Source organism: Cygnus olor, chromosome 17, assembly GCF_009769625.2.
Source record: "Cygnus olor isolate bCygOlo1 chromosome 17, bCygOlo1.pri.v2, whole genome shotgun sequence".
Taxonomy (NCBI): domain Eukaryota; kingdom Metazoa; phylum Chordata; class Aves; order Anseriformes; family Anatidae; genus Cygnus; species Cygnus olor.
Window position 1 is genome coordinate 9,360,329 of NC_049185.1, and position 26,545 is coordinate 9,386,873.

The 26,545-nt window shown below is 37.1% G+C and overlaps 1 long non-coding RNA gene across 1 annotated transcript in view; it reads left to right on the forward strand.

Annotated features, from left to right (window-relative positions):
- Positions 1-26,545, forward strand: part of LOC121079643 — a 44,038-nt gene that overhangs the window by 8,589 nt on the left and 8,904 nt on the right. The window contains exon 2 of the long non-coding RNA XR_005825121.1: positions 16,714-16,830. This is a non-coding gene — a long non-coding RNA (uncharacterized LOC121079643). The remainder of the gene's footprint in view (positions 1-16,713; positions 16,831-26,545) is intronic.

Below are 26,545 nucleotides of genomic sequence, written 5' to 3' on the forward strand. Positions count from 1 at the left end.
AGCAGACTTTTCTGTTTGATGTCCTGTCTGTGTTTCATCATAACTTTAGTCAAGATGTATTTAGACAATCTGGAAAAAAGGGGTTTAAAAAGTAGGTGGTTTTTTACACACCATGCTGTATATGAAGTCCAACAGATGTAAGTTCAGCTACTCGAGGAATTATTTTGGCAGCCAAAGTTACTATGCAATATGTGTTCTCTGTCAGGTCACTGCTAATTTCCTAAATGCAGTGAACTTAAGACCATTATATGTTGGAGTAGATGCTGCCAGACTTCTAGCTTTTTTTTTTTTCCTGGGGGTCTAGGTATTTTGAAACCCCAAATTCTCTTGGGTATCAGGTTTAAACTATTACGTGTAGGCTATAAAATACAAGATTGGCTGGTGTAATGATGCTGTCTGAAGAATATAAATGTTTGATTGACATAGAAGGTGGATGTAAGGAGCTGGGGGGAATGTTTACTGATTGATTGAGAATGTAATATTTAAATCTTTTTTGATTATAGTAGTCAAATACAGTATTTTCATGGGGAGCGTACTGTCCTCTAGAGACTTTGGATCCCCATTCTCTAATCAGGTTGATGAGCACATTAAAATGCAGATAGAGGAAAAATCACAGAGTTGATTATCTCATGTGAAGCAGCTGATAGAGGAACATAACTGGAGCACTTCTACAAAAGCTTCTTTGGGTCAATAGGAAGGAGTATCACATTTAAAGATGCAAAAGGAAAAACTATAGCATAACAAAAGTACAGCAGGTATTTTGAGAAAATTGGTTGACTGGCCTTGTCACAGCATTTCGTTGCAGAACATAGGTGGGAGCTTCTGTAGAAACCTGCATGGTGTTTGCACCAGTTTTGGAATGGGAGACAAAATATTATATGCTTTAAGCTTAGCTTTTCAGTATGATAGGTGAGATACTATGGTGTTTCTTTCACCTTTTTCCATTCTCCTCAAATTGTGAAAATAGGTTTGAATGTGATGTTTAAATGCACAAAAAGACATTTTCCAAGTGATCCAGGATTCACATAAAGAAAACAAAGTTCTTCTGAGGAAGGGCTTAAAAATTTATGAAAAGAAGTGCTCCAGCTCGCAGTGACTTATTTTTAAGTTCAGAGACTTAAATTAAAAACAGCCACTTTTTGATGTAGCTCACTCAACTGAAGCATTTTGTTCAGATCACAGACATCCTAGCGATCTAACAGTGAGTAGTGCTGATGTGCCCAGAGTTCCCAGTGATTACTGGAAAGACTATCTTTATTTCCTGTTAAAAACCAACACCTTAGCTACAGGTAGGAAAATGGAACATTCTGCATTTGTGTTTTGTTTAGCTGGTAATAAAGCTGCTCCTGCAAATGAGAGCTGAGAGTGCTCACACATGATGTTTGCGTTTGGTCTAGGAATGTTGAAACATAACGTTCTCAGGAAACAGTTTGACCCTTTGTATTATGGTGAGAAAATCCAATTTAATCTTCTGAAACAAGATATATTGCAGCCTCTGCCAGTCTTGCTGCATCTCCCTCTATCAGCAATTAGATCACCTGATGAATGTAAAGATCTCAGACTACTGCACTTCATACAGTAGTCCCTGCGTTGAGTCCAGGAGTTCATGTATGACCAGTGCCTACAGAGTTATCTATGGAAGGATGTCAGGATCCTTCTTCCATTCCTTTGTTCACTTTCCACCTTTACAAATCTGCAGGATTTGTACAATCAGGAGCAAGTGAATGGTTGTGAGGAAAGCGTGAGCTGAAGTCTGATCCTTGTCCTTTGTACATCAGATCTGCACAGCCCTTCCCAGCCAGATGCGAGCCCCCCGCCACGCACAACAAAAGGCTGAGGGGCCACAGCCAGCGCCGAGCTGAGTCAGACCAAAGAAAGCCTGCAGAGGAGCAGCGTGCTGCCAGGTTGAATGAGCACCTCACCGGTACATTCACATGGCTTCCAGCCAGCTCAGTCCTGTGGCAGAGCCAGCTCATCCCCGTAGCAAAAGGCTGCGTGTGGCACAGGCTCCTGTACCCACAGAAATTTTCGTAGCTTTCCTCATACTCTGAGCTAAGCTTACAGAGAGTCTCTTGAGGGACCAGCCTTGGATTTTCCAAGTTGGCCTATACATATGTGAAAAGCATGCTAGGCTTGAGCAATGGTTCTAATTAAATACCTGAATAAATATTTAACATTATGATATTAAAATTTGCCATCATGATGATTGGCTCATTTATGTAACCTGTCTGAAAGCAAATATGACTTACAATTTGCTGTGTGAGTACCAGTAACCAGCTGCTTTTAATCACTCATGCATTGAAAAGGGCATTGCACAAAAATTGCTGAATACTTTCCAATAACTAAGAAATTGGAAATAAATAGATGTTTAAAAAGTACAGAGGTTTGGTGAGTAAATTATTGTTGTTAAAAATAGAACAAATAATGACCGAAGAGCAAGAATGAACTGTCAGCATTTTGTGGAATTTCCTGACTAATGTAAGCTACAAAAAAACTTTTCTTAAAAGCGAGCAAACTGGGATAGAGTTATCATGAGTAATGAGCTCAATGAGTGAGGTAAGAGAGCAGAGATTTATTGTGGGTTGATTAAACAGAATATATTCATCCTGACCTTCTTGAATCATGAAAGTCTTGTGACAGTTTGCATTTCACTTGTTATCTAACTTGTTACTTTTCATCAGCTGCTCATACACTGTGTATGGGGGAAAATAGAAAAAATGGTGAAGTTATTAGAGTCATCAACTTCTTTAATTAGTAAAGACTAAAACAACTTGGAAGTGGATGCTAGAGGATTTCAGACTATCTTTCCATCTTTCTAATGGAACACTTTTCCTTTGAGGCAAACTCCCAATTTCCAGTAGAAAGACTTCATGGCAAAATCTCCTCCTCCCCTGTGCAATTATCTATCTGCAATTGCCACGTAAGACTGCTAGGTTTTGTTTAAAATATTTGGCACGTTCCAACCATACCATCCATTTTCACTGTTAGACTTGATTTTTGACTGAGTCCTTTTGCAAAAAGATCTTAAGGAAGAATCAGTTCTCCTTTATTTTTCCTTCCTGCTCTGAGTATGGAATGCCTGTTACAATGCCTTTTTGAAAGCTCCTTTTCACTGGCACAAATGTCTGCTGGACTGATTTGTAGCTGTATAAATGTGGATTTAAACAAAACCCACAAAACAATGATGACTTGACAGCAAAAATATAGAGCTAGATTCACAGAATCACTGAAATTTAAACTGTTTAAAATTTTATTGTGTGGAAGTCGGAATGTGCATAATTGCTCCTCTGGATAAAAGAGGATTTCCTCAATTCTTTTTACTTGCTGAAGGAAAATTCACACATGGCCATCCGTCAGTGCAGTGTCTCTACAGGTGATAGGCTGACATAACATACATTGGCCAGCTTACTCACTCTGGAAGCGGAGCCTGTTCTTGCAACTGACTCAAAGCTAGAAATAAGATACCAGCCTAAATGTCTCATGCTAATTTAGTAGTTGATGGGGAGAAAGGAGGGAGGGAAGTGTAATTTCTTTTTGTTACACATAGTACCTAACATATATTTACCTTGATGCATTTATGAAAGTAACTTTTGGGCAAAGCTCCATTAGACTCCAAAAACTATCTGCACCAAACCTATGTTATTTGTATTGTAGTACAAACTGGATATATGAACAAAGGATGCAGACATCAGTTAATGCTTTGCAAAAAAAACAAAACTAACAACAACAAAAAACCAACCACACAGCCAAACAACTGTGATAGCAGTAGCCAGTCCCTGCCTCAAATAATTTAGAGATACTCATGTCAGCTGTGATGACTAAAACTAAGCTTTCTTTAGATCAGTTGGCTTAGAGCTGCCAGAAATGCAACAGCATATGCTACAGAGTAAATCCAGGAATACTGGTAAATATTTGGCTTTGGCTGTGATGACTGAGTTTAACGATATTAGGAACTGGGTCTTCAATAAGCACAAGTACTGAGAAATGATAAAAGATAAAACTATGAAAGTTTATGCCACACAGCACTGGGGAGAAAGAAATGCTGTTATCCCTGCTTTACAGAATAGCAATGGATACGCAGAAGTTGTTCTTGCTGCAGATAACTCAAAGAGCTGCTGTAGAAGTTCAGGCAAACTTCTCTTGCTACAGTTGCTCTGTGGCTACAGATTGAAAGGGCAGCTGAGGTCCCACTGAAGGTCACAGCACACACTTAAAATATTCAAAGCTTTTGAACGCAATTTTTTCACCTAGCTCCTGTGGTAGCAAAACCTCAATTGTAACAAGGTTAGGGATTTGGCTGCTCTGTGTTTGCTGTCAGAGTGAAACAATTATTGCTATCACAATTGTAAATGAGTCAGATGGAGATGGAGATCAATTGTTGAACAAATTAGCAACAGTATTATCAAGAGAATAGAAAGGTCTGTGATAGTACACTTTGTTATCATACAGCCCTAGAACAGAAGACACAGAACACACAGATCAAAATATAATTTAGATCTCAATCAAGAGCATCATTGTCATTTAGCTACGTTCAGTGAGAGCAGAGAGTAGAGAATTCGTCTATATTTCTTTAAGCCGAAATTGTTTTCTTCCGGTATGTGACTGGAAAGTTAGTCAAGTATATTGCTTTATTGGCATATAATTCATGTGCTGACATTATTTCTATTCTAAAAAAGTTAGTAAGCAAAAATCATTCCATAAATTATTTTTTCTTAGTAACTTTTCAGCATGGGTTATTAAAAAACTTGGATTAATTGTCCAAGAAATTGGAACCTAAATGTTCATAAACGTTGATAAATGAGAGCTTTATAATTTTTTTTTAGTGGGGTTCCTAGAAGTATTCTTAACTACTCACACTGCTAATGTAATGATAAATGTTTGATATGTTGACATGCAGAGATCCATTTAGCATCTCAGGAAACGGTCAGAAGCTGAGGCCGCCCTGTCTGTGCTTGAAACTTGGCAGGTGAGGCAGGCAGTCCAAAATTAATATTTGAAGCTTCTCTCGGGGTCTTTGGGGTACAAAGGATATATCTCCCTGAGGGAGCCTGTGATGAACTGAAGTGTCTATAGGTAAGTTTGGTTGGTTTTGAAAAGTGTGTTTTTTATGTGTTTTAATAGAAAAAGATAATGTTAGAGGTAATGAACTGACACAAACTGTTTACAAAGACATTGCACAACACTGCAGGGTGTTTGGCAGGAGTTTGGAGAAGCTCCAGTGGAAACAATGGCAACTCTTGTGTTAAGTTGTGCTCCTCCTTTAACTTAAGATATGTAAATAACTTGTATCATTGTTTGGTGCTAAGGAAGAACTACAATGCAATAGAAAAGATATTCTAATCACTACATCTAATTACACTGAAATGAGAACTACTGAAAATTTCAAGTGGTAATTATTCTTTTTATTATATTTAATCCAATCAAAGCCCAAACTGCCACGTTCATAGTTTAATATAAAGAAGTCTGATGTAGGGAACATCTAAGAATATGGAACCTTCTGGAGCTTTGGTGCTCTAATATTTTTGCCATCTTCCTTTCACCCCAAAACATGTTGGACAAGCATTTTAACTTAATCAGTGGTTAATGTTTAAAAACTCACGACTTTGTACAAGGCTTCCATATCTTTTTAAATTGGCTCTGTATTTTCTCAACTTAGTTTTATGTGACTTTATGCTAGCTGCCTTTATGCTATACACAGTCTAGGTAATTGCTTACTTGGTGCTAATATGGTTGTAAGCCAGAAAATTTGCATGTTGCTCTTACAGAAAAGGTCCTGTCTGAAATGAGGACTCGGGCTAAACATTCGTGCACACAGTTATATGCAATCATTGCCTGAAAAAGCCATCTAATTATAGTTAGTGCCTTTGCTAAACATTGTTCTAAACTATTAAAACTGCTATAAAACCACACTATAATCCAAGCTAAGCACCCCACATACTGATAGAAAACTATTGTGCTGGATTCTAAAGTAAAACTCTAAAGGGATTAGTTTCTCTGCACAACTGAAGCAGATAAACTGCTGAAGCTTAAACCCTACACGGGACAGCCCTCCCTATGGTACAGATTTTTTCAGAAGAGAACTTATGCAACAGCTTTTCCCTGTCATTTGATTTCATGGAAAGAAAAATGCTGCAGGAATTTGAGAGCCTTTGCAAGTAGGCATTGAGTCAGCTGAGGCTTTAGCCTTGATAGATTTTCTGTGTGAAGAGTACAGTGCCTGCTACAAGGCACATATATATAATTCTGTTGAAATCTGAAAGCTGTTCTCTACAGACATCTTCAGAAATGTTACTGAGTGAGGGATGGGGCGAAGGACCATATTCAAATACTGTCATGGGGAAACAGCTTGAAGTCTGCAACTCCTCTCATGTGGCATGGCTGCTGTTCCCAAAATTCCTGAATACTTGTCAGACTATAGTTTTTGATTTTTTTATCCTGTTAGCCTGGAGGTTCATGTTTTTCTTCTTGTTTTTCCTTCCTACTCTACCTCAGAGCCTTAGAAGGAAAACTTCCTGAAGAACTTTCGTAGCCTTACCTCTGTTCCCATCAGGGTAGCCCTCATCTCAAGTCTGAGAATGATAGGTAACAAAATATTTGTCCTTCTGGATGTGAACACCTTGGAAGAGTCACAACTCTAACGGAAACACGTTCATCACAATACTGATTTATCTTTCACTTCTTGTCAGAGGTCTTTGAAGCACAACATTGAAAGACGTGTTTCTTGTGAAGCAGCACACTATTCCCTCTTCCTTCTCTTTTCTTTGTTTTATATCAAGGGTTTGGTACATTTATGATGATACTTTGTGGTTTTTTTGTTTGTTTGTCTTGTAAGTTCATTTGTCATATGGAAGACAAATTTTGTTGCTCAACTTTATAATAAATGTCATATTTCTTTTTTGGCCAGATTTTTATAGAGCCAGGTGTATAGCTCATTTTGGCTTTCACTGATTAAAATCTGAAAGCACCACCACACTTGGTCCTCTCTTTTCCATGATTTTCCTGTTTCAGTTTGAGCTCTTTCCTCTTCGTAGCTGATGTTTCTTGCTTTAGTCACTGTATCAGATTTATTTCAAAAACAACAAAGTTGAAGCGTTTGCTTTCACATTGTCACCTGTTAAATTCCCTTTCCCATATACTTAATTTCTGCAGGGATACCATATACTTAATTTCTGCAGGGATAGCCAGATCCTAAGGCTGTCATGGGATCTTTGAATTCATTTGAATGTATGTATTGCAAGAGTTCCTGCTCCTAAAAGCACTGAGGAAAACAAAGGGATAATAAAGATTTCTTAATCTGTGCTTGTGAAATGACTACAACTTACTTGCTCAAGTAAGAGAATCTAATTCTATAGATTTGATTTACTCTGAGACAGCCAGTAAGTGCAGCTCTGCACTACTGGTCCCTGTTGGAAAAAGGGTGGCTTTCTTTCTTTCCTTTCAAGGAGAGAACTTCTCTTTGTTTGCCTTAGCTCTGGGACAGCTTTTTCCTGGGCTATTTCAGCATCCAGTGTCAGAAGAAAACAATGTCCTTTGGTTGGACTGCAGTGGAGTTCCTCTGAACTTCCTGCTGATTTGTATGCTTTGCAACACTTGGCTTTTCAGATTTAACATGCTTAGTACTTTTCTGTTAATTTCCTTTATAATAGGATTTTAATACATAGAAAGCAAACAATCTCTTTGGAATGTTTAAAGTCCTAATCTGTCTGTGTAAATCTCTTATTATCTAAGCATTTTCTAACGTTGATAGTAATTTTCAAAGCATTTTTTATGGCTTTCATGGGAGTTCTGATTTGCATTTGGTGTCTAGGCATGTAGCCATTTAAGTCCATTATAATGTATTATTTAAGTACATGCTTATTAGCATGAGCAGTCTTGCGGTCTTTTAGTCTGGAAGATAAGACTGTTGAAGCTCATAAAATGTGGAGAGGTATGAAGATGACTAGAGATCTTACCAACTGTGAAACTGACCACAGTGAACATAATGGTGGCATGGTATGGAAACATCGGTAGGAATATTTCTTGTAATTTCAGTGGAAGAAAGGTGAGCAAATAAAAGACCGAAGTCAACTTCAGTGGAGTAATAACTTCAGCAACATATAATTTAAACTTATTTAAATCTATTTTTCAAGGTCTTTAATCAGGAATTATCACTAATGAAATCAATATTTTCCCTTTTCCTTTTTGTTGTGTTGCATTTCTCTCTGCTGCATTCTGGACAGTACAGGTGTCATTTTCTGTTGACTTCAACAAAATAATTTCTGATATTTATGGAAAAGTTCTCGTCTTTATTTTACTCCTATGTTAAATGCATATAAAGTCTTGCTTTTTTTTTCCATGCATGTGCATGCTTTGAACACAATTGTCCCTCACACAGAATGAGTTTCAAGAGTTCAAAATTTAAAGACCTTTTGAAAGATTATCTTAGGCACTGATCCGGGAGTTGACACATCACTACTTGGACCATACAATCTCTTCTGATTTCCTACAACACCAAAGAATTAGCATGTTTGTTTCAGCATGTTCTCTTCTGCAGGGATGTCTGACAGAATTGAATAGAAATTTAGATTTTTAAAGCCTTTATGAAGTTAAACTTTGTTACTAACAAGCAATTTAAACAATATAGGGATTTCTGTATAGCATTTTTCCTCAATTATTTAATAGCCCGTAAGACAGCTAAAGTGCTTTTTACTTTGCTCTTTCCATACAGAATAATAACAGCCAAATGAATTTAAAGGTCCTGCAAATAAATAAAAAAACATTCTTATGCAAAGCTTGATGCCAAGACTCGTTGCTGAAGCATATGACTGAATCTCGTTACTTAAGCACTAGAAACTACTTTATGTAACTGTAGAGAAGGTTTTGTCTAATAACGTATAAGCCTTCTGTCTTTGACATAGAGCCATGACAATGATCTTAGTGAAGGATTATGGGTGTTGTGTTAAGCAGAGGAGAAAGCTACTTTTAATACCACAGTATTAAGCGACCACAGTGTACTCTGTAACAGCACAACTTATCTTAACATGTTTAGATTTAATTAGGCTTAACAACCTGAATTTGTCCTATTTTAACAGGATTTAAAATCAACTATCCAGAGGTTACCAGTTGTGATTTGAATTTGTCTAGAGCCTGCACCAGTGGCTACGTAAGTCACTGAACAGATTACTGTGGGCTTTGGATCAGGCTGATCTGTGCACAGATGCACACCCTGACATCAGCGTAACAAATGGCAAAATACATATTTCTGCAGCCCTCCTGTTATCTGGCAGCTGTTCCATTAACATCTTTCTGAACCTACAAGACTACTACCCAGTTAATGGCTCATAATGCAGATATGTAATTGTTGACTGTTTCCTGCTAAGTAAAGTAATCTATGCTCTACTCAGTTATTTAACTCTTCACTTTGCATTTCTGGAATATAGATCAGAGCCCAAAAAGGAGGGTTCAGCATCTTCCTTTTATTCAGAGTTAAATCTGCTGGCTGAATGCATGTTTATAATCCCTCTAAAATATTTTAGAGATAATTGTTTTGGATTTGTCCTAACTGTTTTTTCACTATGCCTTAATTTGTGTTGTTGCTCTGATCAAATGTTTATTTTTCTTTTTTAAATTAGTGTAAAAACTAGGATATATATTGATGTCCGTTATGTGAGAGAAACTGTCTACCAAAAGGGAAGGTTCTGAAGGAAAGTGTCAAATAGCTATGGATAACAACATCTAGAATAGAGCAGCATTGGCAAAGGGGTTCACAAAGGAAAGGCAAACACAGAACTGGCCATGTGTCCCAAAGTTTTCATAAGCTGTGAAACTTCCCTTGCAAGTTAATCTGAAGTTTCCTGTTAGAGTGTAGGCCACAACCATCTTTTTTGTTTTTTTTTTCTCCAAGAGAAATTGTTTAAAAAAACTCACAACACTATAACTCTGCTTCCCAAGCTAAATTGTCTCCATTATTTTGGAAAAGAAAATACAGTAGTCCTTAAAGAAGCTGCAGTACAGATGAGTGCAGGTACTATTCAGCTCCCTACTGCCTTCCTTTGCTCTCCTTCACTCTGCAGCTTGTAACTCTGTGCCTTGAACTTCTCTGTCAGGAGAGGCTCTCTGTCAGGAAGAGCTTCAGAAATTAAAATCACATCCCCAGAGAGAGAACGGCATACTGAGCAATATAGTTCACTGATATACTAGTACAGAGCATAATGATCAGAAATATGGAACGCTGCTGGTGATCTTTAGTGGAATTTACTATTTATATAAGCTGAAGTTTAATCATTAATGGATGGAAGTGTGGGGTTTGAATGCAAAAGATACAATAGCTGTCCTAGTTTTTCCTCACTTTTCCTTTGTTTGTGTGTTACATTTGAATAAAATTGGAGTATATTATTCTGCAGAACATGCATGCGCACACACACAAAAAGCGTATGCATGTATGTTCTCTTCTCAGGAAGAAAACTATCCAACAATTTCAAAACCTGATACTTTTGTCTGGATTTTGTGCAGTGTCCTTTCCAATACAGCCCAGCAGAAAACTTATGTTTTAAATTTGCTATGAAAAAAGACACTTATTGGAAGTAAGGGATGACATACAGCTTTATCTGCCTGCCTAAACCTCCCCTGTTTGGACCTTGTTTAATCAGTGGCTAATTTAAAAAAAAAAAAATAAATTACTGCTATATCAGCCACAGAAAGAGTGTGCATTCAGTGAACACTTGTGAACTGTTGGATTCAAAATTGAAATTGTTGTTGTCTTTGCAATTCATGTAGCTTCTTCGAATAATTTTCCGCACAAAGCCATTCAGAAATCCCTGAAGGTTTCTGTAACAGCAGGGGTGAGTGCAGTGCTCAGAAAGTAAATGTGCTTTGAAATGATTGAAAGAAGTTTATTTCAGTTGATATATTTCCATAGTGATAAAAGTCCACAAAGTATACAAATTAAATTAAATTAGTCTAATCACCTCAGGGCAATGCCAACCATGCTAAAGTGAATGCCCGAGTTTTGTTTCCAAAAGCTCCAACTCATAGAAACGCTTGTATTGCATATACAGTTGTCTCCCTAACATCCATAACATTTATCATGTTATGATGTGCATTCTTTGCAGTGACCTCTTGACTTCCTTAAGTGCTTTGTAGTAAGACATGATGTGAAACGGTGTAAGCACTGTAATGTTAGGGGATGGTGATGAGGGGGAAAATATTAACTACCTATTTGTGCAGTGTCAGCTCTCTACCTCAGAATTCAATTTAATATATCACCATTCTCGTTGCTATGTATTAAAAAAAAAAATAATAAAAATCAATTGTCCTCATTTTCCACGAATGTTGATTTAGCTTTTAATTCAGTAAAATGATTCCGTATTCAGCAGAGCATGTGCTTACATCCTCTTGACACTCTCTATGGAGAGAGAAAAACTTGATCCAGAGATAAAGGTGCACATTTCCTTGTTCTATTTCCTTGTTCTGTCGCAATATTTTTGTGTGGCCTTGAACAAATCAGACTGTTCTGAAGAGCATTTTGGTATCCCTGCTTCACTTGCTGAATGTGTGTTTCTAAGATCTTTTTAATGTGATCTTTGCGTACCAGCACTCTTTCTTCTTATCTTCACTTACCTTTCTTCTGTTGTGGATGCAGTTGTAACTATAAGCTACTCAAATACTAGGGGAATGAGGGCTTGAAATATCTTCGTATCTTAGGCGTAAGTATGTTTTAAGTATATGCTTAGGTACTTTACTGAAAGGGAATCAAAAGCTAGAAAATCTGTAAAATCAGTACCTCCTAATTTTCAGGATAACTTCTTTAAAGTAAAATGTGCATTCCTTAAAAGCCATTTATAGTCAGATTGTCTTTTATTTTCTGAATTCAAGCTTCTGTGGACATCTAGAGCTCCGTCAGTTATCCTGTGGGGTCTGCTTTGGGGAAACAAAACCACTTGTCTCAAATTTGCTGAACAAGCCCAATAGTATTGTTTCATGTACGGTACTTAAACTGGTCTGCTGGTGAAAACGGGAAGCACATATATTATGTATTATTTTTTTCTGTTATATGAATTCAAATTTAAAGCCTCTAATATTATTGCTGACATCTTTATGTTGCAGTGTATGTGTAAAAAGTGTCAACTTCAGATTGGAATGAGTGGGGGAAAAAGCTATAGAGTTGATGATTAGAAATTTAGGGCAAAGTAAAAATTTATTGAGAATTTGGGTTAAACTTGGTAAATAGTATGTGCTAGAAAAGTCAGGTAGAAGCGTGAAAATGTAAAGCGCTTTGATTTGATATTTTGTTAATGTTTCACCTCAAACACCAAAAAGTTCCCTTTCAAAAGTGAAATTTCTGGAAGTGCCCTGTTCACTCAAAGAGTTGCATTTGATGTTTTTATACTTGAATTTGAACCATTTGCTCTGCCCTAATGTGTTCGTAAAAATGTTCTGGTACAAATGGTTTGATAATCCTACTATTCCCTTATTTCAGCATTTAAACAATGCAATTTTTTTCTAAGGGTTGAAGCATTTGAGACTTTAAAACAGTCTTTGCTTTGAAAAATAGATTTGACGTAACTTTCACTGGTGGCTTAAAATCTGTGGTGGAAGTTGAGCTTCATCTCTCTAGCTGCAGCAAGCCAGTAGCACCCAGTTTGGATGCAGGCTGTATGGTGGTGCTGAGCACTCTGTCAGACTTGTTGGTACTCTAATGTAAAACCAGATGATGCCCCCAGGGACACAAGAGCATGCAGTACGTCACTGGCGATACAAGAGAGCTTTATAAATTGCAGAATTGCAGTTACTATTTTAAGCAGCAAATTAAAGCCGCCCATTAAAAATGTTGTGAAATACGATGTTATCTTCAGGTTAGAACAGCTTTCTGATGACATGATTTTAGTTAGGTTGGAGAATTTCAGCCTATTGTTAATACTCATCATCCAGTAATTGAAGATGGATATATCATTAGATTTTAACAGTTTTTCAATAAAAATATATTTAATTCAATGTACAGTAATCAAATCCCTTCTCACTTTGAATTAAAATGATTGGTAAAGCCTTGGTTTGCAATTAAATGTAAAAAGGTTTCTGAGTTCACAAAAGGCTGATATGGAAGACACTAACTGTTTGTCTAGGTATCTTTCAACACTTTAAAAAAAAACAAACAACCAAACAAAAAACCCAAACTAACAAGCAACCAAAGCCAAAAACCCAACAGTTACAAGACTTCATTTCTGCATTCAGAAATGTATGTACTATTGGTGTTTTTCCCACAGAAAAACTGCAATGTGATGTTGTACATACAATGCTATGGTAGTTCTGTTTTCCATGTATAATTGGATGACTGATTTAAATAGCATCTCTGTGATAGGAGAAATAGGCAAACACACAATTTTCTTCTTTACTCTTGATAAGTGGATCTGTCATTGAAATGATGAGGTTTTTCTAGTGCAAAGAGAAGCAAATATTCTATTTGAGAATACGATGTGATTGTGTGAGTTTTTGGTAAATATTTGAATTGGATTACTGGTCAACTGTGACTGCACTGTGAAGAACAAGACAATATTTGAAGTGCACTCATCTTGGAGTTAATGTTGCATTAGTCAGAATCTTTCAGGATGGTAAACTGGCGTTTTGTTGCTCTTAGCTTACAAGTTTGGCTCGAGAACCTTCCTGCATACCAGTGGCTTTTGATTCCCACCTCTGGAGGCACGTTTTGTACCTTCACCACATAGCTGAGGAGCTGCAGTTTTGTTTGGGCTTGATCATTGTTGACCTACATTCTAGCTAGATTCAGAGGTGATTTGAGAAGTGTCTCATGCAGGAATGCCTGTTGCATTTTCTAGGTTTATAATCAGTGATTTGATGAATCTTCTAACACAATGACTGACCTTTCTTCTCTCACAGCTCCTCTAGAAGTAAATTTTTCAGGCTGCTAGCCTGCCATGCACGTCACTTTTTTTGTTTGTTTATCATTAAACATATGCTGAAATGTAAGGTAGGACAGATGTTTATGTGTGAGCTGGATATATGGCGAAGGTACCAGTAAAGTTGTTCTCCCTGGGCATTCCTGAGCTCTTCCACTAAAAGAGAGCTCTTAGGAAGCTTCTGTATCGTCACCATGATCAACAGCACTGGTTCAAGCCCAAGTATCCAATACTAGTTCCAAATGATAGCAGCTCTGAAGTACATCACAATTTCAATCATTATCTCTGGGACGAATCTTAATCTAACTCCTGTGGTATTCAACTGTGTGGCTAACTAAAGCCTCAAAGAAAGAAAGAAAAGCTGTGGTGTAAATATGGAAAACAATTCAACAGGTGCTCCACTATCTTTTCAGCTAAATTGTTTTGTAAATGTTTGAGTTATATAACTGCAGCAGGCTTAGCTGAAGAAGCAACACTAAATTCCTCCTCAGCTAAACTTGTCTAGGAGGCACTGGTGCCTGAGACATAAAACCATTTCTAATTAAATTTGAAAAATTCTTCCTCTGTACTTGTCTGCTGAGCAACAAATCTCACTCGTGCGGCTTCTTTCTATGTGGCTACAGTAAATCTAAGCCTTTTTTAGAAGCAAAAGTTTATCTTGTTTGCCTTTAAAGATTATAACATTTAGAAAGTAATTCAGTTCCAGCAGGTGCTGGGCTGGATTTGTCTTTTATTTTTTTAATTTTTATTGGTGGTTGTGAGGTTTATGACTTGGGAAACGTGAGAAGGAAGAAATGTGATGATTACTGTTTTTAAGTGATGATGAAGAGGAGAAAAACGTTTGTACTGTTGACCAAAAATGTTTGAGAACAAAAAGCTTCAGTTTGGATATTTCAATATGCAGGCACATTTATAAAGCATAAATTGGTTATTAAAAATCAGATCTAGGTTTTGTGAGCTAAGAGGATTCATAAGCTAATGTTTTTGACTGATACCAGCTTTATTCACCTCTCTGACTTACGATTTTCAAAGTGGTTGCATTTGTCTTTTTGAGTTAAGGTTGTGCCTCTTTTGTGTGCTTTGACTGAATCACTGTCCCAGAAAAGCATTAAAGGGATGCTGCATAGCTGGAGGATCACTTTTTGAGGAAGATGCATGGTGAGATCATTATAAAACACCCATGGCTTTTCACAAGAATAGGAGATGTTTGGAGCTCTAGTTCCACCTTGTATATTGCTTTTAGCCAATGGATATTTTTCACAGCCTGCCAGTAGTATACAGAATGTGCAGTACAGTAGCAAATTACTGCTGTGTCCCACTTTATCTTAATGCTTTCAAGGATACGAAGTGTCCATTCTCTCTATTTTTCTTTCAAGTCTTTTGCTTTCTAATAATAAAGGACCACTCTCCCTTTATTTTTAAGGGATGTCTGTACTCTGTTCTTGCTTGAATCATTCCTCAAGGCTTCAGCAGACCTGAACTAGACCTCTCCTAGACCACAGCTATTCTGACCCCTAAATACATTTGAAGGGTCCAGGCATAGTGTGCACTGAAATCAATCCAAACTACTTTTGTATGGCCAACAAAACTTCCCCAGTCTCAGAGTAAGCAAGAGAGATGTAATGTTAAAAATAAAATGCAAATGTCTGAGTTATTTGAATATAATCGCTTTATTAATTTAACTGTCTAACAGATACTGATGACAGTGTAATAATAAGGTCCAAAATGTTCTTTCTCATTAAAGGGATTAATGAACTCACATCTTAAGTATTTCATTTTAATTAATTAGGAATAACTTATACAAGAGAGAAAAGTGCCAAAAAAAATATCCTATTGAGGAGTGGAAAATTAGTCTGTGAATGAGGGATGCCAGATGCCAAGGCTTTCATGAAAGGATGCCTACAGTTCTCTGTTTCATGTGTAGAAAGCTATTGGGTGACTGGATATTTTGAAAATTTCAGCACCGAAGGCATTCCCACTCATTGCTATCCTATATGCTGAATATTATGTAATCTCTATAGCAAGCACAACAGGCACTTGCTTCAAGACAAAAATGTTATCCCTGCACATAGGTAATGTATTAAATAATGCATTAAAATGTGATATTGCAGTTTTCAGTTGATTTTTTTATCAGTGAACTGATAAGGGTTTATTAGTAATATAGCTTTAAATTTCTCCATAGTTTCAGAAAGTTGAAAAACTGAACGCAACTATTTTCCTTGAATTGTGAAGTATGGATTCCTTTCTTGAACTCTAGATCCTTCAAAAATTAAATTTCTAAAGCTGTACTTCCAAAACACTCATTTCATAACTATTTATGCTCTCAATTTCTGAAAAACAAAAAGTGCTTGCTGTCACTATTGTTTTTTTGCCTTTCAGAAGGTAACAAACAGTACAATGGAAACAGTAAGCATATTGCTCTAAGGAAGCAATTTCAGTTATGAGAGTGTTCCGATCTCTTACATCCAAACTGAACATTCATGACTGACTGAAAATGAGCATACTGTATCATTTTGTTTTATGCTTTGTTGGTTTAACTTCCTTCAGCTGTCATACCTGGAATTCAGTATGTGTTGGCTTCAGAATCTTGTTAATGTCAAAAATAACTAACTTGGAACTGCCGAAACCACGATTGATATGTAAACAGGTAAGTCTTAAATCTTCAGGAAATGCTGAGAGAAGTAAGTTAGGAGTGAGTGGTTTGCAAACAGATGGTTTATTGAATTAAGATCAGTCTGCAATGTTGTTACAGAGTTAGGATAGTGCCTAAGGAGTCCTTACTGGTACTACAACTTTTTTTTTTTAATATTGCATGCTGTAGGTGCACTTAAGGAAAGATGCTTCCAGCTGGAATTTGAATGGACAGAAGAGCAGCAGACTAACCTGAGAGAAAAGGGCAATGACTTTCCTGAAATTAAACGGCAGCTTAATGACACAGGTAGGAATAGGGTTTAAACCATCTGTTTTTTTATTCTTGTGCTGTGAGAGAGATGCCAGGCACATTTCAGACAGCTTTTTATCTTGGATAGTAGCTGTTTCAATGTTGTTTTGGGCTTCTGCCTGGTTTTCTAGACCTGGAAATTGTGCAATAACCAATATGTTGTGCAGGTGATACATGCGAGTCAGGCTGAACATGCATTTGGTAAGAATAAGCTGCCCTTCTTGGGGATGTTGCCTTTATACATCAGGAACGAATGCTATTTGGGCTGAAAATTCTTTCTCAAAACACTTTGGTTGAAATCAAAAAGAAAACTTATTGCACATAAATGGAGTTTACCCCAACAGACAATTTATAACTATTTTTATACTCTCTATAGAATGCATGGCTATATGTATATATTTTTAGAAACTAAAGCGTTCTTTGAAATATTTACAGATCACTGTAGATTTCAAAGGCTTTTAATGTCATGCTAAGGTAATACACACGTGCAAGCAAAGAAAAGTTAAATTCAGACTCATCTCAAAGAGTGACAGGATATGGTCACAAAAGTTCTGTTACGGTAAATTTGTATGTGGTCAAGAGGACAGAATAATAGACTGGAAACTGGGAGGCCTGCTTTTTCCTTCTAATCTGCTTGCTTCATAGTTCAGAAAACTGTTTTATGGATTAAAAGCTCTTCTGAGCAAAACCTCTTTTGTCCTGTGTATTTGTCTGTATAAATACACATTATGTGCTCATCACCTTTTTCTTATGGCCTGTTGGTCTGACGGTTACAATAACAACAAAAGACAGGAAGGACTGTGTAAGCTTTTAGGCAGAAGCTGTATAGTATGGGTGTAGTATAAAAGAGTAGATTTACAGCTCTAACATTCAGTCCTATGTCGTAATAACGTTCCTGGTGCAGCCTTAAAAGGAAGAAGTGCCAACAAGCCTTTATGTAGGGCTGGGGTATTTGTGCTTTCTTGTAATGTTGAGTAATCAGCATTACAATATATTTTTTCTTGTCCATTCTAAATGCCAACTAGAGGAAAACTGTGCCTTTTAGGCAGGTAAATGTAATTTTGAATATGTTGTTGAGTTCAATAACACTGGTCATTTTGACAGATAAAAGAAAATTAGAGATGGGCGACAAAGCCTAATGATAGGTGCTGAAGAAACTCTTTCACTAACATTCAGGCAGTGTTTGGGAAAAGAACATAAACTGGTGAAACCTGGGCAGTTTTTAGCAAATTGAGGGTGAGCAAAAGACAGAGCACAGTGCCACCTAGTGCCTTCGGCAAAATCAGAGTATTCTCAATCAACTTTCAGGTGGATAGGAATTTAAAATAAAAAAATAAATGAAAATATAGGAAAGTGGAATTAATGTGTTAGAGTAAAAATCAGGGGGTGGGGCCCTTCATCGGGGGCAGGTCTATTGTGACTTCCAGGGAGAACTGCCTGAGTGTAAGAAATGTTGTCAGTTTGAGTAGATCCCTCCCAAATCCCTTCTTACTGTTGAAATCTAGGGTGTCACCTGGACAAAGAGAATGGTGCTATGTATCAAATCTCAGTACAAATTTAATTTCCCAAAGAATGTTAGAAACCATGCTTACATTAAGGCAAGCCCCAGCACAGAGTTAGCCTCCTGCTGAGAGGCCAGGTCTGCAGGTCCACCTGTAAGCCACATGGCAGTCAGAACTTTGCACCCTATTTTATCAGTCTTTTTTCATGAACATGATGGAGTATATGTAAGAAATTATGTGAAGAGAGGGTGAATATTATATAAAAGTACACCGCAGTATTGTTAGTAGTGTGATGTTTGTACTGGGAATCACAGATCAAGTCTGCTCTTTGGATTGAATTGTCCTCTGGACCTCTTCCTCCCTTGACAGTGGAAAGAGGTGGAAGTGACTGTCTCCTTTTGTTTCTCAGGTGAGTGGAATGAATCCCAAACAGAGAACATATCTGGTTTTGTATACATATGTATGCATATATTATGTTAGGCTGCTTCAAATGTTCAAATTTCACATGTATTTTTGCATGTCCAAGGCAGAGGAAGCAGTAGCTAGGTGACTGCATATAGAGCAAATACAGTAGCTCAGTCCTGTGTGTTATTGTGGGATGATAATATTCATGTGGTATTATAATAAGACTGGCAGAATGACAATCTCTACACTTCTCAAATTCAAAGGAAATGAGACAAGCTTGAAGCATCTCATAAAATGCAATTCTGTTTCACTAGCAACAAAGGAGTATCTTTGTCATCTCGGTAATGCTTAAGGATTAGGAGTTACCTCTCATATTAATGGATCTCATCTCCCCAGAAATGAGCTAGTTAGAAGTGAAGTAGTGGAGGATCTCTGAATATAGTACTAAGGAGTGAATTTGCTTAGAGATGAGTTTAAAAGGAGACCTTGGCCAAAGACATCTTAGTTTGGATATTTACTCTTAGAATCTTTATAGTCAAATCCCCTTGGACCGTCTGCATTTCAGTGCTCTGAAACTTGGGAAAATAAAAAGTCATAACTCTTCTTTTTTGTGGTTAGATCTAGTTCAAGTAAAGGAGACTAATCTTTACTGTAATGCCGTGAAATTGTAAGCTGTGTGTAATATAGAGTTAAAATAAGTGAAATTCCTCTTTCTGAGGAGTCTAAAGTGGTTATGTGTTAACTACTCTGCCAAAGGTTTAATTTTAACTTTATTACTTATCAGAACAACAGAAAGGAAAAAAAAATTATAGCAGTTTACTTTCCACAAGTTATGCACTAAGTTAATTCTGTTGTGATTTGTAGAGTCCTGCTATTTGATACCTGCTATATGTATTATTCATCCAAACTATTGTAAAACTCCAAGGCTTCCATAATCTTAGCAGTGAAAGTCTTTGCTTTAAAAAAAAAAAAAACAAACAAAAACAAAAAAGAAAACACGCAAACAAAAACCCGACTTCTAGCTTTTTGTTATCCACTCACTCCTTCTGTACAAGGGCAGAAACAATATGAAGGTGGGTGATCTGTCGGACAATATGGCTAATATACAGTCCAAGGGAACAATAAATGAGTAATAAAATTATTCATTACAATTGTTCGGTATATGTTTAAAAACAATCAAAAAATCTAGGAAAAAAGTACAGTAAGGTCACAGAATAAAAGTGTGCACCCTTAGTATCAGTCCCTTTAGCTACCTCATTTAAAATAAGCAGCTTTGAAAAAGAAAAGAATAAGAGGAAAACCGCTTAAGATATTTCAGTTTCCTAAATTACCTTCCTGCCTTGATTGGTTGCACCAGTACTGAGATCAGAAGAACTTAAAAGATGTTAATTAATATATTTTTTATTACTTGATTTACTGAAATTAAATTTTTGTTCTTGTGACCTTTGTCATTCACTCTTCACCCCCATTTGCATTTATCAGAGTTCTTCAGTCAAAGTACAAAGTGAAAACTGCAGCACTAATTAAAAATGATCAGATAAAATAGATGTGCATTAAATAGGATGGATGAGTCTTTCATTTGCTCTGCCTTGAGTGCCAGAGCCCTGAAGCACTCCAAGAGTCCTCTTCGTTTCTTGTTCAGTCAGCCCACTGGGTGCTCAGACAGCCCTTGCTCATGGCATATAGCTTGTGGCCTTAATTAAATCACAGATGGTAGGTGGCTGTCCCCTTAAAGAATCAATTTGACTTCTTTTCATCTATTAGTTGGTTTGTATTTGAGGGCTTTGATACATCCTGGAGACTCACATCTACCTTATTACAAAGATCTCCTGGAATAGCTCCATTAATAGATGGGCGGTATTGCTGAAAATGATCTTGACTTTATGTAATTGAAAGTTGTAATGTGTCATTGGAGATGGTATGAGGTTTGGCAAATTAAGGGCTTTGTTGATATCACTTGTACCTCCAGACTTTGCAGAAAAATAAGTGTAAGTATGCTACTAAAGTCACCCATTACATATTCTGTTACTACAATCTTTTAAAAAGTGAAATCAAGGATTCTAGAGTCTAAAGCTGTGGATGGTATCAGTAAACCACTTCAGTTGAACCGGGGCCCTGAACTCCTGCTCGAAGGCATGTTTTATAACAAGTTAAATGCTAATGAGAGTGGGCTTGTTACATAGTAGGGTTTCACCTTCTTTTGTACTCTCTGCTATGCTGTTGCCTGACTCTGAGCCCTTGCGTTTGTGTTTTATATGGATTAAAGCTATTGCATTTATTCCTTAGGAAATACCTGGAGCATGAAAGCTGTTATATTAAATTAGTTCATTACAGTATTACATGCATAACTGCATAAACATCCATTTGGCCCTTGCTTTGATCACCTCTGATCTTGGCTTTTACTGCCACTGACTTCTACAAGCCTTTTTTTTTTCTCCCCTAGCGTGTTTTTTAATTCTAATTTGAAGTTGTCAAGAGCAGGTTCTTTTATTTCCCATGATAATGGCTTGCCTAGTTTTTTAATAGTTTTGAACTTAAATCAGTTTTACTGGGGGCATTTTTACATCAATGTTGAAAAAGGCATTGATGTACTGGCAGTGTTTTGCTGCTGCTGTGTGTGATTCACCTGGAAAAGCACCTTTGTCTGTCACTGAAGGGCACTGCATAAATGTAATATAATATTATTTATTTATTATCATAGTACCACGTTGCAAGCTACCTCCCGAATACATCAGTAACGAACCTACCTTGTCAGTTTTATCATCCCAATTTTCCTTCCTTTTTCTCCTTGTGTGTTTTCTTTACTTATGACTCCTTGTAGCATTGCTATGGTCTTACTCGTTAATTAAGTGCTAGCATCTTGTACTGAATCTACCTGTTTTAACACTTTGGGTCATTCATTTATTAGTTTATACTTTTTTAATGGATGTTTAGAACCAGTGGAAACATTTTAGTCCTGCATTTGTTAGTGTCAAGATTGTGTTTCTAATCTTAAAGATTTATTGTACTTGCTGTTAAATCCCAATAAATGTAACACTATGTGATAAATTCACTTATGGTATGCATGATTAAAGCAGATAATAGGTTATAGCAGACAACAAGCAGATTTCCCTAGTTAATGTCTGAAAACGTAGGCTAGAAAACTAGTTGTTAGTAGCATCAGACTAAAGAAATGTTAGATGCCTGGGGATTGAAAGCCAAGAGCAAACATGGTGGGGAAAACTGTAGACCTTGGGCTTGATTGACGTGGTGCCTGTATTGCTTGAAGCTGCAGGAAACACTTCTCAGATTTTCTGAGATCTTGCATATGGTAGTGAAAATGTGGCTCTTTCCATGACCAGTCCTAGGATTGTCCTTAAAATAAACTACAGGTCTACCAAATAAGTAGACATGTCAAACCTGTAAAAATGTGCTGGGAACACTCATTCATTCTAGCTGTAACAGTGATCATGAAGAAGACAGCATAATACTGCTCCAACTTCACTCCTAGCAAAGGGATCAGCAGACAATGCGGTAGTAGGTGTCTGAAGGGGAAGAGCATACATTTTAAGTTTGAGTGAACATGTTAAGCCAGTTTCAAGTGTTTATATAGGCACCACTTCAGGTGGAGGTTAAATAGGGCTGTCCTCACTTCTGTTCTGGATGGTCACTGCGGTGAGGGCAGATCTCCCTGACGGAGGGAGATAGTTCTCAGAGCCTAACTAAGTCTTTATCTCATCGTTTAGTTTAATCTCATTGCTTTTATTTTGATGTCTCTTCACCTGCTGAAGTGATTCATTTTGACAATACAAAGTGCAATGGGTTTAAAACATTTCTTAAATGAACAAGGAAACCTGCTGATATAAGCTCAGAATGCAAATATCAAAGCTTTCTTGTTGTGGCACTTCTACTGATGAGATAAAGCATCTTTTTTATTAATTTTTTAATTAAAATTTTTTTATTTTAAAATTTTATTCATTTAATAAATTTTATAAAAATCTAATAAATTTTATTAAATTTTTTATTAAAAATCTTTTTTATCTATATTCATTATTAGTCAGGTTAAGTTCAAACAAAGAATGTTATTTTTGGCTCTGAGGATTTTTTAATTTATTTTTATCCTAGTGATGTGAAATCTGAAGGAGGTTTCTTGTTTCATGTAGCATTTTCCTTTCAAATGGTAGGGAAAGGTGCCATTGCAGTAGATGACAGAGTTAATGCAGTATGGACTGAACTGTGTTACTGCGAACAAAAACATCTCATGCAGTATAATGTGATGTGTAGTTTTAGATAATTTCCTCTGGCTTTTGTAACTGCTGTGCTACAGTGCTGAAAGTATAAGTACAAATTTCCACTGGATATTGTCTGGCAAAGCTGAGACTATGGAGTGGGAAAAGAAACCTCAAACATGAAAAAAGCTTAAGAGATGAATGGCTTTAATACTTTTGTGAACCATTCTAAATCTACTCATACTAGAAATGCATGCAATTATCCATAAAATAAATTGTCTTTGTCTCATAATTGTCTTAGCTAATTACCTTTTTAGCAAATTAAAAGGTGAGAAGACTGAATACTTATGTCTACATTTCTTCAGCAGTGCTTGCTTATATTGTTCCTTTGTTCATTGATGTGAATCTCCAGTTTAAAAGTGTTAGATTTCCATTTTTTCCTGGTACCCCAAGCAAAGCCGGCCTGTGCAATCTCTGCTGCCTGTAAATAGGAGTGTTCTATAATTGATGAGATCCACAGGGCTCTCTTTCTACAGCATTCTTTCCAAATGGGAGAAAATATTCCAAATAAAAGCTGCTTACAATTAAAAATCATATCACACCTTTACAATGCTTGTAGTGCCCTCAGGGCTGGTTTTCTTTTCTACCAAAGCTGAAGACTGACTGGATTGAAAAGAAAATGTGTATTACAGGACTGGAAAGAAGCTCAGAGAAAGCTTGTTTTATCACTAAGTGAAACATATGAGAATGCCTGTAGAATTAACTTGGTTATCCTGCCTTAACATTAAACCTTTTATGCTCCAGAATTTGCACAAGTCCTGATCTATGAATAGGAAAAAAATTAACAGCTAGAAAGGTAGAGATCTAAGCTGCTTAGAATTGTTTCATCTTGTTTGGATAAGATTTATCATAACAGCATCCCAGCCGGGAGGCAGAACCATAGCAGCACGACCAATGTTCTTGCTGTTTTCCATTTCTCTGGCAAAACTTCCAGATAGATTAAAAAAAGGAGTTAGAAAATGACATGAATTTAAAAATGTGACTCTTTGTCTGCCTGTGAAATGATACAATGTGCCGTGTAGTATTCAAAAACTTACAAAACATAATTGCGTGTATCTGACTGTCAGCAACTGCTTTGTAATCATCTTGGGAACCAACACACAGAGGGGCACATTCTGCCCAAGTCTTGCTCCACTAATTAGCAATGCCTCAGAAGTTCATTTCAACAAAAGAACCCCAATTTTTTATACCCCTGAAAAGGGTCTGCACTCCAAGTGAATTAGGGAGCTTTTTCTATGCAGTTTGTTCAGTTTAAAACTTGAACAGAAGAAATATGAACATATTTTCAGGCTTGCCCCAGAGCACTCCTGTTGTTCTGGCAGTCCATGTGGGAAGCAGGGCTCTCTACCACTCACTGCCTGAAATAATATTCCTTGAAAAAGAAATCAGCATCCAAGTTAACTTACTTCTGTTGTTATTATTCCTACTTCAAAGCTGTATCAGAATTATTGTGTGATCATTTGCTCTGTACTATCTGCACAGATATATCCTCTCTGACTTCCAGAAGCAAATGCAATAAAGTAGAAAGAATCATCTTTGATCCTTTCCCACTGGATTACAGGATAATTTGTCTGGCCTTTGAACATGCATTGAATTATAGGAAGGCACGTGATAAGTAATTGCACTGAGAAAACCCCTATAATCTACTCCCCAGAAGGAAAACAGCACTCTGGTTTTCATTTATATCTCCAGACCACACAGATTAACCCAGCAGTAAAAGCCCCCTGTATTCAGTTAAGAGGTTTTTGGGCCTGGATGGGAGAGGAGTTAGAGGTTACCTGACTGGGAGCCTGGGTCAGTGCTGCAATATAGGTCACCTAAGTCAGTGTTGGTGCAATATAGATTGCATAATATGCCATAAAGATTGAGTACTGCTGTTCCGCAGATAGCACTTGTATGGTCCTTTCTCTCTTTATGTAACTTCAAGCAGAGTTTTGCCCAGGGAGCTTTGTACCAGATTGGCACTTTTTTTTCTTCCCCTGTTGTGTTTGAGACTGAAAATTTGGTCAATCCAAGGAAGGATTGAGATAAGGCAACAGAATACCCATATGAAACATAATCCACTACAGAATTCTGATACTAAAACCAACCACATAACAGTATTGAAATACTCAGTGCCCTGGAACTCCCCTTTAGCTAGAATTGTAAAAGCTGTTTGAGCTTGGAGGAAAAAATCTGCCTCCTTTGCGAGTCCCTATTCCTACTCCTTATTTAAAGAGCTTTGAGCCAGTGCGCCTAGAGGGTACAAATTAATTAAAATCAGTAGAGGTTTTAAAACATGAAGGTGATGCAAAACAATGTTAGAGGCCAGATTCTCCGGTGGTCTGAACTAATACATGTCAGTGACTTCAATTAAGCTATGCTAGTTCCCTTAACATCAAAGGATTTGGCTTTAAGACTTTGTGATCTGTCCAGGGACCTTCTGCTTAAGAAGCCGTTGAGCCAGAGAACTACTGAGGACAGAGTGAAGGTTTCTGAATTGGTATGTCAAGATTAGTGGTTTGGCCAATGTTTTTTTTTTTTTTCAGACCAAACCTTTTTTCTTTATTTTTTTTCAAGGGGGGAAAAAAGACCATTTTGGACTAAAGTGATGCTTTTTTGCATTTCTCATCTTGCTTATCTTGCAAGTCTAGCCATCTCCATTGACCCTATTAAAAGAAAAATTGGAAGCTTTTTTAAACAAAATTCTGAATAATTTAGTAGCTTTTTTTTTATATTCAGATTGTGAGCCCTTACTTCGTCCATTCTGGCTTGCTTGACAGGGGCTTATAGGAAATCTGTTTGAGATCTCCCTTATGCTGGAGTTCCCTGCCCTGAACTTACTTTGGCTGCTATTTGCCACTTCTGTCAGACTCTGTCAGTATCTCCATTGCAGGAGCAGTAGTAGTAGCTCTGTCTAAGGGTCTCTTTTTTCACCCCAATAATGCCATGCTCTTCATGTTGTTTAGTGTGGGTTAATACTGCAGTTCCAGCTGCATGCCTGGGGGGCAGGCAGAGCTGGGTGGCAGCTGCAAACTAGGTGATGTTAGATTTGATACATGCATGATCATAAGGTACGTAGGATATCCTGGTGCTTTGAGCATGTGATATTTGTTTTCTAGGAGGTATTCCTGACAAGTGTGTTTCTTTGTTTCTTTACTCTGCTGTACAGTTCAGAACACAGAGGAATTGTTGGATATAAAAGTCCAAAGGGGAGAATCAAAGAAGGTTTCCTTGGTTTGTTAGACTTCTCCTTTGCTTTCACTTTTGGCCTCCTTCTTAGCTAAGTGCTGTAAGAAAGCAATGATAAACTATAACTGAAGAAGAGAGGGGTCCTAGGTAACGCTTTAGTCTGTAAAAACATGTGCTTCTTCCAGCTCAGTGTCACCTTCGTGAGAGTATCTGCAATCAAGGAATAACAGTACATCTCTTTTGTCAGTTAGCTGTCTGCTTCAAGATAGGAGTCCAGATGTCTACCAGAAAACAGATGTACAAATTACAAAAAAGATACATCAGCTACATTATTCAGTGAGTAACAACACAAATTCTGCTATATCC